At 41.4% G+C, this 12,990-nt stretch overlaps 1 pseudogene across 1 annotated transcript; it reads right to left on the bottom strand.

The window, feature by feature from the left end:
* Positions 1 to 211: 211 nt before the first annotated feature.
* Positions 212 to 2,238, bottom strand: LOC307195274 (inositol-3-phosphate synthase 1-like; annotated as a pseudogene). The gene has a single exon. The product of its transcript is annotated as an inositol-3-phosphate synthase 1-like (transcript).
* Positions 2,239 to 12,990: the final 10,752 nt, after the last annotated feature.

Genomic DNA, 12,990 nt, shown 5'->3' with positions numbered 1-12,990 from the left:
TAAGGGAGTGCAGCTTGCTACTCTGAATTTTTTAAAAAATTAGCCTAGGGTAAAATTATGATGATATTTTCTGGATCTTGTGGCATTTGTAGTGTGTATCACTTTTAATAATTTGTAACTTGTTTTGACTTTCTCAGTCTAATCCTTTGGTTCTAAGAGCAATATGAATTTAATAGCATGTAAATTCAGCTGTTTTAGATGGTCAGTGAATTAATAGTAAAAGAGGAGAAAGAACGAATCTGTTGCCTATCCCTTGTTTCTCATGGTGACCGCAAAATTTTGTTTTTTTTAGTTTTATGTTTCACACATAACAATAACATAGTTTAAATAAACTTCTGTTTTGTTAACCTAGTATTGTTTGTTATAGGATAAAAATAGTAAAACCAAGAAAGCTGTGTTGTTTTGATTGAAGAATTTAGTTTGGTTTTGGTGATGGTGATCGTAAATCTACTGATTTGCTGTATAAAACTTTTTTTTTTTTTGATAGTGGCACTAGCTTTATTATCTTTGGGGGCCTGGAAGGGTTGGGTTCTGAGGAGCAATGGGGACAGGAGTTATGGCGGAGCTGTATGGCCATGGCCTTAGGTGGTGGGCATCTGGGGTGACTCGGCCTACAAGTGCCCATTGACGTCACCAGTATAGCCACTGGGGGCGGTGGGCACTGGTCCTTTCTTGCAAGGCACAGGTGGCAGCCACAAGCCCAACTCCCTTGAGACCAGGGCACTCCATCTTGCGCTCCAGAAGCTTGTGGTTCTGCGGCCAGAGTCCCACGCAGGCCGTGAGGATATTCTCCGTGAAGCTGCGGGGGCAGAAGGACACGTTGACCACCTGGCTGCCTGGCGGCGCAAGCGGCACCTGGAAGAGGATGCCAAGTTGAGCAGCGACAGCACGGGGTGGAAGCTCTGCGGCTGTGGGTCGACGTCGGTGCAGAAGCTCACACGCTGGCACAGTTCTGTCAGCAGCGCCAGGTCCAGCATGATGGGCCCGGCCAGGAGCGAGTCCTCGCACGTGTTGAGCAGCACCAGCGTGTTGGTACCGCCCAGCATCAGCTCTGATTGCTCATCCAGGGCACGCTTGCTGTCGCCCACGTATGGCACATACTTGATGATGACACAGTGACCGGGCTCCACAACCGGCTAGTAGAGCGCTGGGTTGCTGTGCACTGTGTCGTCCACCACGCTGCTCTTGGACACCTCCTTGGAGCAGAACTGTGGCGGCGTCGACAGGTTCTGCCGGTCATTGTTGCCAAAGTGGTTGTACCTCACGATGGACGTGGTCTCGTGGCCAGAGCAGATAAGCAAACCGACGAGCACGGACTTGACCTTGGTCCGGCCCGACCTTAAGTCGTCTCCACCCACAAAGAGGCTGCACTGCCACTTGAACTCGAGGGCACCAGGCACCAGCATGGTCAGTAGGGACCCACCGAGTAAGGAGCAGCCCTCCAAGATGCTGGCCACCACAAACAGCATGGAGGGCGACACTTCCAGGCCCAGCTGGATGGTGCTCAGCAGGTTTTCAGCGGTGTCATTGAGGCCCGGGATCACTTCGGAAAAGTGCTCCGTATTCGCTGTCTTCCGCACGATGACTTCAGCCAGCCCGGCGCGCCGGACTGGAAGCTGCAGAAATCGGTACAGATCAGCTCCAGCTGCTGGGCGCGCGTGCCCAGGATGACGTAGTCGGCCCGCGCGCGCTGGTTATTTAGCCGCGAGGAACTCTGGGAGGTAGACGGAGGGCCGCAGAAGCAGAGCCTCCAGGTGCGGCCACGGTTTTTCCTGTGGCTCCTGTGTGCACTGCATCGCTTCCGCCAGGTTCAGAGACGATTATGGCCCAGACGTCGAATGTGAGGTCGTCGGGCGCCACCATGGGCAGCAGCGAGCTGAAGGGCACGAATACCTCCTGGCTTTCTTTGACCAGGCCCAGGTTAACGGGGCCGCCTGCGTCAGCGAGACTCTGTAGTTGGCCTCCTTCTGGCAGGTGCGCGTGGGCCAGGACAGGTGCAGTCGGTGGGCCCGCACTGCAGCAGTCTGGAGCCTTTGTTCGCGCCCCAGCCCACAAGCACGACCGCGAGCCCGGGCACCTGCCGGGCGGTCCGGAAGGTGAAGCCCGTGGACCTAGGGTGCATCTTGAGGATGGCGGCTTCGCAGCTGATGCACGTCATCCGGTACTTACTGCACCTCGCTGGCCTTGGACTGTAGACCATGTTGGACTCTGGACCACAAACTCGGTGGCGACCTCCATCGCGACGAGCGGCACGGAGTCAGCTGGGACAGCGGCGGACAGCTAAGTAAAACTTTAGAAAGCTTTTAATAGAGCTATAAAGTGAGTCATAAAATAAATTTTTATATAAAAAGATATCACATAACAGTTTAAATTCAGCTTGGTTTGAATCAAACATATCCTCAGAGACCGAAGACTCTATGAAAATATTTATCTGGTTGGGCATTTCAATGAGAACTAGTCCCTTTGTTTTATGGTAGCTGAGGTCCTGACTGACATCTCCTGTAAAATAGTGAAGGGATGACTTAATTCCTTTTATTTCATAATAATTTAATTTCTAGAAGCCCACATAACCTTACAATCAATTATTTTATTGTCAGTATTTAATGCAAAACCTTAGATGGTATGACTGGGATGTAGAATCAAAGAATATATGTTGAAAAAAATTTTAAAACTAAATTGTTTGCATATTTATTTACTCTATGAAGTCTTTTAAACACTAGATGGCGCTAAAAATATATCATGATAAATTTTGTTATTCATCAAGAGGTTATATTAATTTTATGACCTCGTTAGTTGGTGCATTCTTTGTTTATATTTTTTAAACATTTAAAACAACTTAAGTGCTGCTAGTGTAATTGATTATTGAAATAGGTAATAAAATCACCAAACTGTAGAAATACAGAATTTGTAATTAAAATTATTCAAAGTGTTATTTTGGTGGCCCACAGATATTGCCTTATGCAGGCTTTCTCATCATATAAGGTTCCTCTCCTCTAAATTCACTAAGAGGAAGAAATACTTTGCAAATGGACATAATGAATAGGTTCATGAACTGTTTGATAATCTGATTAATGATGAGGTGTGACGTATGAACACATTGATAAAAGATTTAAATTCTTGACCCGTGATACTTCCTCCAACAAAGATAACATAAAACTAATGATAGGCCACTACATGAGGACATCAGTGATTCAGGATTGATTTGTTGTCATTTCAAGGAATATGTACAATTAGTGCACAGAATGCTTTGAAATCACCCACAATGTCACACAATTTAAAGGGTTTCCTCAATTTTACACTAGTCCTAAAATTTTACCCATTATTAATAGATATTTTGTGAAGTTGAAAGAAACTTTTATATACTATTGCTAGTAAACACATTATGATCAGCTGTGCTAGAGGAAAGCCTGAGTTATCTTCCTTGTCCTAAGGAGACAGGATAGAAGAGTATAGCCAGTCCCTGGAGAGAGGTGTGTTAGATAGTAACATAATTCAAGTGTTCCATAGTGTCTGGATCTTGTGATATTTGTGGTATTTGCTGCTTTTAAAAGTTTCTCATTTGTTGTGACTTCTTTTCTCATGACAAATACATATTCATTTTTGTATGTAATTTTGTATTCTTTTTCTTAAATTGGGCTCAAAAAACTGTATAAGCTTCAAATTGCACAAATTATTCATTTTTATTCCATACAGTCTATGCTTCTTTTTTTCACTATTGGACTTTTGTTTATGTTGTTTTCTTTGTTTTTTTATGCCCTTTCTCTCAGTATTGCCTTTCTAATTTCTACTTGCCTAGGTCTACAAGACCTGGTACATATATCATATTTCCTTCATGAAAAGGGCTCTGATCTCTTTCCCAAAACTCTGCACTTCAAGTCAGTCAAGAGTAATTTCTCCCTCATCTAGAAAAATGTATTTCTATTTCTTTTGTGACCCATTTCTTTGTATATCTTGTATTATATATATTTATGAATGTGTTATTTTCCCCTATTGGGGTCTTAACTTCCTGATGAAAGAGTCTCAATCTTACCCATATTTGCATCCCATGTAGTACCTAGCACAGTAATTTATATATTATAGGCAACCCACAAATATGTGTAAAATAAATTAATGAGGGCATGAAAATTGTTTGATCTGAGGGTCACAGCATATGTTCTTCTCTGCCTGTTTATTTGAACTCTGAATATTTTGGTCTTAGGTATATGCTTATATTTAAAATACAATATGCATCAACCAGACTCTTGGAGAAAATAAAGGAGTGTATTCTACATTTACAAGAAATCGTGGTCCTATCTCGATATAGGCAACATTACAATACCATAGATTCCTCTTCCAGCATATATTTAGTCTACATCAGAAGGCATCAAACTATAGCCATTGGCTAAATCCAGCCAGCTGCCTGTTTTTGTAAGTAAAGTTTTATTGAAACACAGCTTATTCATTTTTATCATGTCTGTGGTTGTTTTCAAGCCACAAAAGCAAAGTTGAGTAGTTTCGACAGAGACTGTTATAGTGAGCAAAGCCTAAAATCTTTACCATCTGGTGCTTTATTTATTTTTTAACATCTTTATTGGAGTTATAGTTGCTTTACAATGGTATGTTAGTTTCTGCTGTATAACAAAGTGAATCAGCTATACATAAACATATATCCCCATATTTCCTCCCTCTTGCATCTCCCTCCCACCCTCCCTATCCCACTATTCTAGGTGGACACAAAGCACCGAGCTGATCTCCCTGTGCTATGTGGCTGCTTCCCACTAGCTATCTGTTTTACATTTGGCAGTGTATATATGTCCATGCCACTCTATCACTTTGACCCAGCTTAGCCTTCCTCTTCCCCTTGTCCTCAGTTCCATTCTCTATGGCTACGTTTTTATTCTTGTCCTGCCCCTAGGTTCTTCAGAACCATTTTTCTTTTTCTTTTTTTTTTTTTTACATTCCGTATATATATGTTAGCATATGGTACTTGTTTTCCTACTTCTGACTTACTTCACTCTGTATGAAGACTCTGAGTCCATCCACCTCACTACAAATAACTCAATTTTGTTTCTTTTTATGGCTGAGTAATATTCCTTTGTATAAATGTGCCACATCTTCTTTATCCATTCATCTGTTGATGGACACTTAGGTTGCTTCCATGTGCTGGCTATTGTAAATAGAACTGCAATGAACATTGTGGTACATGACTCTTTTTGAATTATGGTTTTCTCAGGGTATATGCCCAGTAGTGGGATTGCTGGGTTGTATGGTAGTTCTATTTTTAGTTTTTTAAGGAACCTCCATAATGTTCTCCGTAGTGGCTGTATCAATTTACATTCCCACCAACAGTGCAAGAGGGTTCCCTTTTCTCCACACCCTCTCCAGCATTTATTGTTTGTAGATTTTTTGATGATGGCCATTCTGACTGGTGTGAGGTGATACCTCATTGTAGTTTTGATTGGCATTTCTCTAATGATCAGTGATGTTGAGCATCCTTTCATGTGTTTGTTGGAAATCTGTATATCTTCATTGGAGAAATGTCTATTTAGGTCTTCTAAATCCATTTTTGGATTGGGTTGTTTGTTTTTTGATATTGAGCTGCATGAGCTGTTTATATATTTTGGAGATTAATCCTTTGTTGGTTGATTCGTTTGCAAATATTTTCCCCCATTCTGAGGGTTGTCTTTTGGTCTTGTTAATGGTTTCCTTTGCTGTGCAAAAGCTTTGAAGTTTCATTAGTTCCTATTTGTTTATTTTTGGTTTTATTTCCATTTCTCTAGGAGGTGGGTCAAAAAGGATCTTGCCATGATATATGTCATAGAGTGTTCTGCCTAAGTTTTCCTCTAAGAATTTTATAGCGCCTGGCCTTACATTTGGGTCTTTAATCCATTTTGAGTTCATTTTTGTGTAGGGTGTTAGGGAGTGTTCTAATTTCATTCTTTCACATGTAGTTGTCCAGTTTTCTCAGCACCACTTCTTGAAGAGGCTGTCTTTTCTCCATTGTGTATTCTTGCCCCCCTTATCAAAGATAAGGTGACCATATGTGTGTGGGTTTATTTCTGGGCTTTCTATCCTGTTCCATTGATCTATATTTCTGTTTTTGTGCCAGTACCATACTGTCTTGATTACTGTAGCTTTGTAGCATAGTCCAAAGTCTGGGAGCCTGATTCCTCCAGCTCCGTTTTTCTTTCTCAAGATTGCTTTGGCTATTCGGGGTGTTTTGTGTTTCCATACAGATTGTGAAATTTTTTGTTCTAGTTCTATGAAAAGTGCCATTGGTAATTGGATAGGGATTGCATTGAATCTGTAGATTGCTTTAGGTACTATACTCATTTTCACAATGTTGATTCTTCCAATCCAAGAACATGGTATATCTCTCCATCTGTTTGTATCATCTTTAATTTCTTTCATCAGTGTCTTACAGTTTTCTGCACACAGGTCTTTTGTCTCCTTAGGTAGGTTTATTCCTAGGTATTTTATTCTTTTTGTTGCAGTGGTAAATGGGAGTGTTTCCTTAATTTCTCTTTCAGATTTTTCATCATTAGTGTGTAGGACTGCAAGAGATTTCTGTGCATTAATTTTATATCCTGCTGCTTTAGCAAATTCATTGCTTAGCTCTAGTAGTTTTCTGGTAGCATCTTTGGGGTTCTCTATCATGTCATCTGCAAACAGTGACAGTTTTACTTCTTCTTTTCTGATTTGGATTCCTTTTATTTCTTTTTTTTCTCTGATGGCTGTGACTAAAACTTCCAAAACTATGTTGAATAATATGTGGTGAGTGTGGACAACCTTGTCTTGTTCCTGATCTTAGTGGAAATGGTTTCAGTTTTTCACCATTGAGAACAATGTTGGCTGTGGGTTTGTCATATATGGCCTTTATTATGTTGAGGTAAGTTCCCTCTATGCCTACTTTCTGGAGAGTTTTTATCAAAAATTGGTACTGAATTTTGTCAAAAGCTTTTTCTGCATCTACTGAGATGATCATATGTTTTTTCTCCTTCAGTTTGTTAATATGGTTTATCACGTTGATTGATTTGCATATATTGAAGAATCCTTGAATTCCTGGGATAAACCCCACTTGATCATGGTATATGATCCTTTTAATGTGCTGTTGGATTCTGTTTGCTAGTCTTTAGTTGAGGATTTTTGCATCTATGTTCATCAGTGATATTGGCCTGTAGTTTTCTTTTTTGTGACATCTTTGTCTGATTTTGGTATCAGGGTTATGGTGGCCTTGTAGAATGAATTTGGGAGTGTTCCTCCCTCTGCTATATTTTGAAAGAGTTTGAGAAGGATAGGTGTTAGCTCTTCTCTAAATTTTTGATAGAATTTGTCTCTGAATCCATCTGGTCCTGGGATTTTGTTTGTTGGAAGATTTTTAATCACAGTTTCAATTTCAGTGCTAGTGATTTGTCTGTTTATATTTTCTGTTTCTTCCTGGTTCAGTTTCGGGAGGTTGTGCTTTTCTAAGAATTTGTCCATTTCTTCCAGGTTGTCCATTTTATTGGCATATAGTTGCTTGTAGTGATCTCTCATGATCCTTTGTATTTCTGCAGTCTCAGTTGTTACTTCTTTTTCATTTCTAATTCTATTGATTTGAGTCTTCTCCCTTTTTTTCTTGATGAGTCTGGCTACAGGTTTATCAATTTTCTTTATCTTCTCAAAGAACCAACTTTTAGTTTTATTCATCTTTGCTATTGTTTTCTTCATCTGTATTTCATTTATTTCTGATCTGATCTTTATGATTTCTTTCCTTCTGCTAACTTTGGGGGTTTTTTGTTTTTCTTTCTCTAACTGCTTTAGATGTAAAGTTAGGTTGTTTATTTTAGATGTTTCTTGTTTCTTGTGGTAGGATTGTATTGCTATAAACGTCCCTCTTAGAACTGCTTTTGCCGCATCCCATAGGTTTTAGATCATCGTGTTTTCATTGTCATTTGTTTCTAGGTATTTTTTGATTTCTTCTTTGATTTCTTCAGTGATCTTTTGGTTATTTAGTAGTGTATTGTTTAGCCTCCATATGTTTGTATTTTTCACAGATTTTTTTTTTCCTGTAATTGATATCTAGTCTTAGAGCGTTGTGGTCAGAAAAGATACTTGGTACGATTTCAATTTTCTTAAATTTACCAAGGCTTGATTTGTGACCCAAGATATGATCTATCCTGGAGAATGTTCCATGAGCACTTGAGAAGAAAGTGTATTCTGTTGTGTTTGGATGGAATGTCCTATAAATATCAACTAAGTCCATCTTGTTTAATGTATAATTTAAAGCTTGTGTTTCCTTATTCATTTATATTTTGGATGATCTGTCCATTGTTGAAAGTGGGGTGTTAAAGTCCCCTACTAAGATTGTGTTACTGTCGATTTCCCCTTTATGGCTGTTAGCATTTGCCTTATGTATTGAGGTGCTGCTGTGTTGGGTACATAAATATTGTTATATCTTGTTATATATTGTTATATCTTCTTCTTGGGTCGGTCCCTTGATCATTATGTAGTGTCCTTCTTTGTCTCTTGTAATAGTCTTTATTTTAAAGTCTGTTTTGTGAGATATGAGACATGCTACTGCAGCTTTCTTTTGATTTCCATTTGCATGGAATATCTTTTTCCATCCCCTCACTTTCAGTCTGTATGTGTCCCTAGGTCTGAAGTAGGTCTCTTGTAGACAGTATATATATGGGTCTTTTTTTTGTATCCATTTAGCCAGTCTGTGTCTTTTAGTTGGAGCATTTAATCCATTTACATTTAAGGTAGTTATTGATATGTGTGTTCCTATTATCATTTTCTTAATTGTTTCAGGTTTGTTATTTCAGGTGTTTTCCTTCCCTTTGTTTCCTGCCTAGAGAAGTTCCTTTAGCATTTGTTGTAAAGCTGGTTTGGTGATGCTGAATTCTCTTGGCTTTTGCTTCTCATTAAAGGTTTTAATTTCTCTGTCGAATCTGAATGAGATCCTTGCTGGGTAGAGTAATCTTCGTTGTAGGTTTTTCTCTTTCATCACTTTAAATATGTCCTGCCACTCCCTTCTGGTTTGCAGAGTTTCTGCTGATAGATCATCTGTTAATCTTATGGGGATTCCCTTGTATGTTATTTGTTGCTTTTCCCTTGCTGCTTTTAATATTTTTTCTTTATATTTAATTTTTGATCATTTGATTAATATGTGTCTTGACATGTTTCTCCTTGGATTTAACCTGTATGGGACTCTCTGTGCTTCCTGAACTTGACTATTTCCTTTCCCATGTTAGGAAGTTTTCAACTATAATCTCTTCAAATATTTTCTCAGTCCCTTTCATTTTTTCTTCTTCTTCTTCTATAATTTGAATGTTGATGCATTTAATGTTGTCCCAGAGGTTTCTGAGACTGTCCTCAATTCTTTTCATTCTTTTTTCTTTATTCTGCTCTGTGGTGGTTATTTCCACTATTTTATCTTCCAGGTCACTCATCCGTTTTTCTGCCTCAGTTTTTCTGCTATTGATTCCTTCTAGAGAATTTTAAATTTCATTTATTGTGTTGTTCATCATTGTTTGTTTGCTCTTTAGTTCTTCTAGGTCCTTGTTAAATGTTTATTGTATTTTCTCCATTCTATTTCCAAGATTTTAGATCATCTTTACTATAATTACTCTGAATTCTTTTTCAGGTAGACTGCCTATTTCCTATTCATTTGCTTCTTCTGGTGGGTTTTTACCTTGCTTCCTTCATCTGTGTATTTCTCTGTCTCTCATTTTGCTTAACTTACTGTGTTTGGGGTCTCCTTTTCGCAGGCTGCAGGTTCGTAGTTCCCTTTGTTTTTGGTGTCTGCCCCCAGTGGTTGGTTCAGTGGGTTGTGTAGGCTTTCTGGTGGAGGGGACTGGTGCCTGTGTTCTGGTGGATGAGGCTGGATGTTATGTTTCTGGTGGGCAGGGCCACGTCTGGTGGTGTATTTTGGGGTGTCTGTAAACGCATTATTTTAGGCAGCCTCTCTGCTGATGGGTGGGGTTGTGTTCCTGTCTTGCTAGTTGTTTGGCATGGGGTGTCCAGCACTGGAGCTTGCTGTTCATTGAGTGGAGCTGGGTCTTTGCGTTGAGATGGAGATCTCTGAGAGAGCTTTTGATGTTTGATATTACATGGGGCTGGGAGGTCTCTGGTGGACCAATGTCCTGAACTCAGGTATCCCACCTCAGAGGCTCAGGCCTGACACCCAGCCAGAGCACCAAGACCCTGTCAGCCACACGGCTCAGAAGAAAAGGGAGAAAAAGAAAGAAGGAAAGAAAAATAAAATAAAACAAAACAAAATAAAATAAAAGTTATTAAAATAAAAAATATATTATTAAAAATAAAAAAATTAAAAAGTAATAAAAAAAAGAAAGAAAGAAGAGAAACCAAACCAGAAAACAAATCCACCAATGATAACAAGTGCTAAAAACTATAGTAAAAAAACCAAACAAACCGGACAGACAGAACCTAGGGCAAATGGTAAAAGGAAAGCTGTACAGACAAAATTACACCAAGAAGTATACATATACACACTCACAAAAAGAAAAGAATATATATATAAAAAAAAGGAAGAGAGCAAGCAAATCAATAAACAAATCTACCAATGATAATAAACTCTAAATACTAAGCTAAGATAAAGATAAAACCAGAAGCAAATTAGATGCAGAAAGCAAACCCCAAGTCTACAGTTGCTCCCAAAGTCCACTGCCTCAATTTTGGGATGATTCGTGTCTCTTCAGGTATGCCACAGCTGCAGGGTACATCAACTTGATTGTAGAGATTTAATCTGCTGCTCCTGAGGCTGCTGGGAGAGATTTCCCTTTCTCTTCTTTGTTCTCACAGCTCCTGGGGTTCAGCTTTGGATTTGGACCCGCCTCTGCATGTAGGTCGCCTGAGGCCGTCTGATCTTCACTCAGACAGGATGGGGTTAAAGGAGCAGCTGATTCGGGGGCTCTGGCTCACTCAGGCCGGGGGGAGGGAGGGGTATGGATTCGGGGTGAGCCTGTGGCGGCAGAAGCCGGCGTGACGTTGCACCAGCCTGAGGCGCGCCATGCGTTCTCCCGGGGAAGTTGTCCCTGGATCACAGGACTCTGGCATTGGAGGGCTGCATGGGCTCCCGGGAGGGTGGATAGTGACCTGTGCTCGCACATAGGCTTCTTGGTGGCTGCAGTAGCAGCCTTAGCATTTCATGTCAGTCTCTGGTGTTGGTGCTGATAGCTGCAGCTCGTGCCTATCTCTGGAGCTCGTTTAGGCAGTGCTCCGAATCCCCTCTCCTCGTGCACCCTGAAACAATGGTCTCTTGCCTCTTAGGCAGGTCCAGACTTTCTCCTGGACTTTCTCCCGGCTAGGGGTGGTGCACTAGCCCCCTTCAGGCTGTGTTCATGCCGCCAACACCAGTCCTCTCCCTGGGATCCGACCTCTGAAGCCTGAGCCTCAGCTCCCAGCCCCCACCCGCCCCAGCAGGTGAGCAGACAAGCCTCTCGGGCTGGTGAGTGCAGGTCGGCACCGATCCTCTATGCGGGAATCTCTCTGCTTTGCCCTCTGCACCCCTGTTGCTGCGCTCTCCTCTGTGGCCCTGAAGCTCCCCACCTCCGCCACCCGCAGTCTGCCCGTGAAGGTGCTTCCTAGTGTGTGAAAACCTTTCCTCCTTTACAGCTCCCTCCCAGAGGTGTAGGTACTGTCCCTATTCTTTTGTCTCTGTTTTTTCTTTTTTCTTTTGCCCTAGCCAGGTACGTGGGGAGTTTCTTGCCTTTTGGGAAGTCTGAGGTCTTCTGCCAGCATTCAGTAGGTGTTCTGTAGGAGTTGTTCCTCATGTAGATGTATTTTTGATGTATTTGTGGGGAGGAAGGTGATCTCCACATCTTACTTCTCTGCCATCTTGAAGCTCAAAGTCCCCTGGTCCTTTAATAAGAAAGTTGTGCTGACCTCTGATATATATCTTATTGGTAGTTAGGTAGCCAGATGACTGGATAGGAGAATGCAAATCTTTTCTTTTAAAAAATGACTTGGGAATAAGAGAACTACTAAAATTTGAGTTTTGGAGCTATCACTTTTTCAGAGTGTTTGAGAGGTTAGTGTTCTCTTGGAGCACGTACACGCCATTGGGTAGTAGGAGCTACTCCATAGAAGTTTGTAAACAAAATTCCCCAAAAGAACATGGAGAAAGACCAACACATTGTATTTCCACAGAGTAGGCCAATTAGCAGTCACCAAATCAGTAACTTGTAAAGTCCTACAAGGCCCAGACAAATACAGTAACTGGTGGGGGAGGGGTGCATTTGGGGGAGACAAGAATCCAGGATCAGACACACAGCACCCAGTGCTCTCCATTGCGTTCGCTGATCTCAACACAGTGAGGTACGTCTGTGGTGATCTTACAGCATGTAGAGGAAATCCCCTTTTCTCCTCGAGCTTCCACAACACTATTAATCACTGCTGCAACACGGCAGGACATGGGCTCCTTGCACCACGAAGAAGTCATTGCTGTGGTCTTTCTGGAAGCCAAGGAGGAAAAGCTCAGAATTTTTAAAGATTAAGGATTTTAGTCCTTGCTTCATGTATCCATTCCTGGGCAGCACAGGATGTATACAAAGGTATCGTTCTTAAAACCTGTCCTTCTCAGCTCACATTAACACACACACACACACACACACACACACACACACACACACACACACACACACACACACACACACACACACACACACACACTCCCTGTTGTACATAGTAGGCCTGGCCCAATCCAGTGAAGGATGGATCTGGTATGCAGAGTGAGTGCCATGTCCAGAGATTAGAGCTCTGGAACGGGAGACCTTTATCCCATAGGCGACCCACATCCATTCTTGGCTTTTGCTCGGTGCCTTTCACCTGGCCCACCTAACCTGGCTCAGCCTCTCCTAACCGCTCTGCCTCGCCTTTTCCTGTTCATACCAATTTCCAGTCTTCCAGGAGAAGGAGATCAAGTCATGGGGCAACCCAGTTAAAACCTAGTCTCCCATGAAACATTGAAGGTAGAGCGGTTGCCAGAGGATACTATAGCAGAAAAGC

The sequence above is a fragment of the Stenella coeruleoalba genome, assembly GCF_951394435.1.
Source record: "Stenella coeruleoalba genome assembly, chromosome: 12".
Classification (NCBI taxonomy): domain Eukaryota; kingdom Metazoa; phylum Chordata; class Mammalia; order Artiodactyla; family Delphinidae; genus Stenella; species Stenella coeruleoalba.
This window is presented reverse-complemented; position numbering and strand designations above follow the sequence as displayed.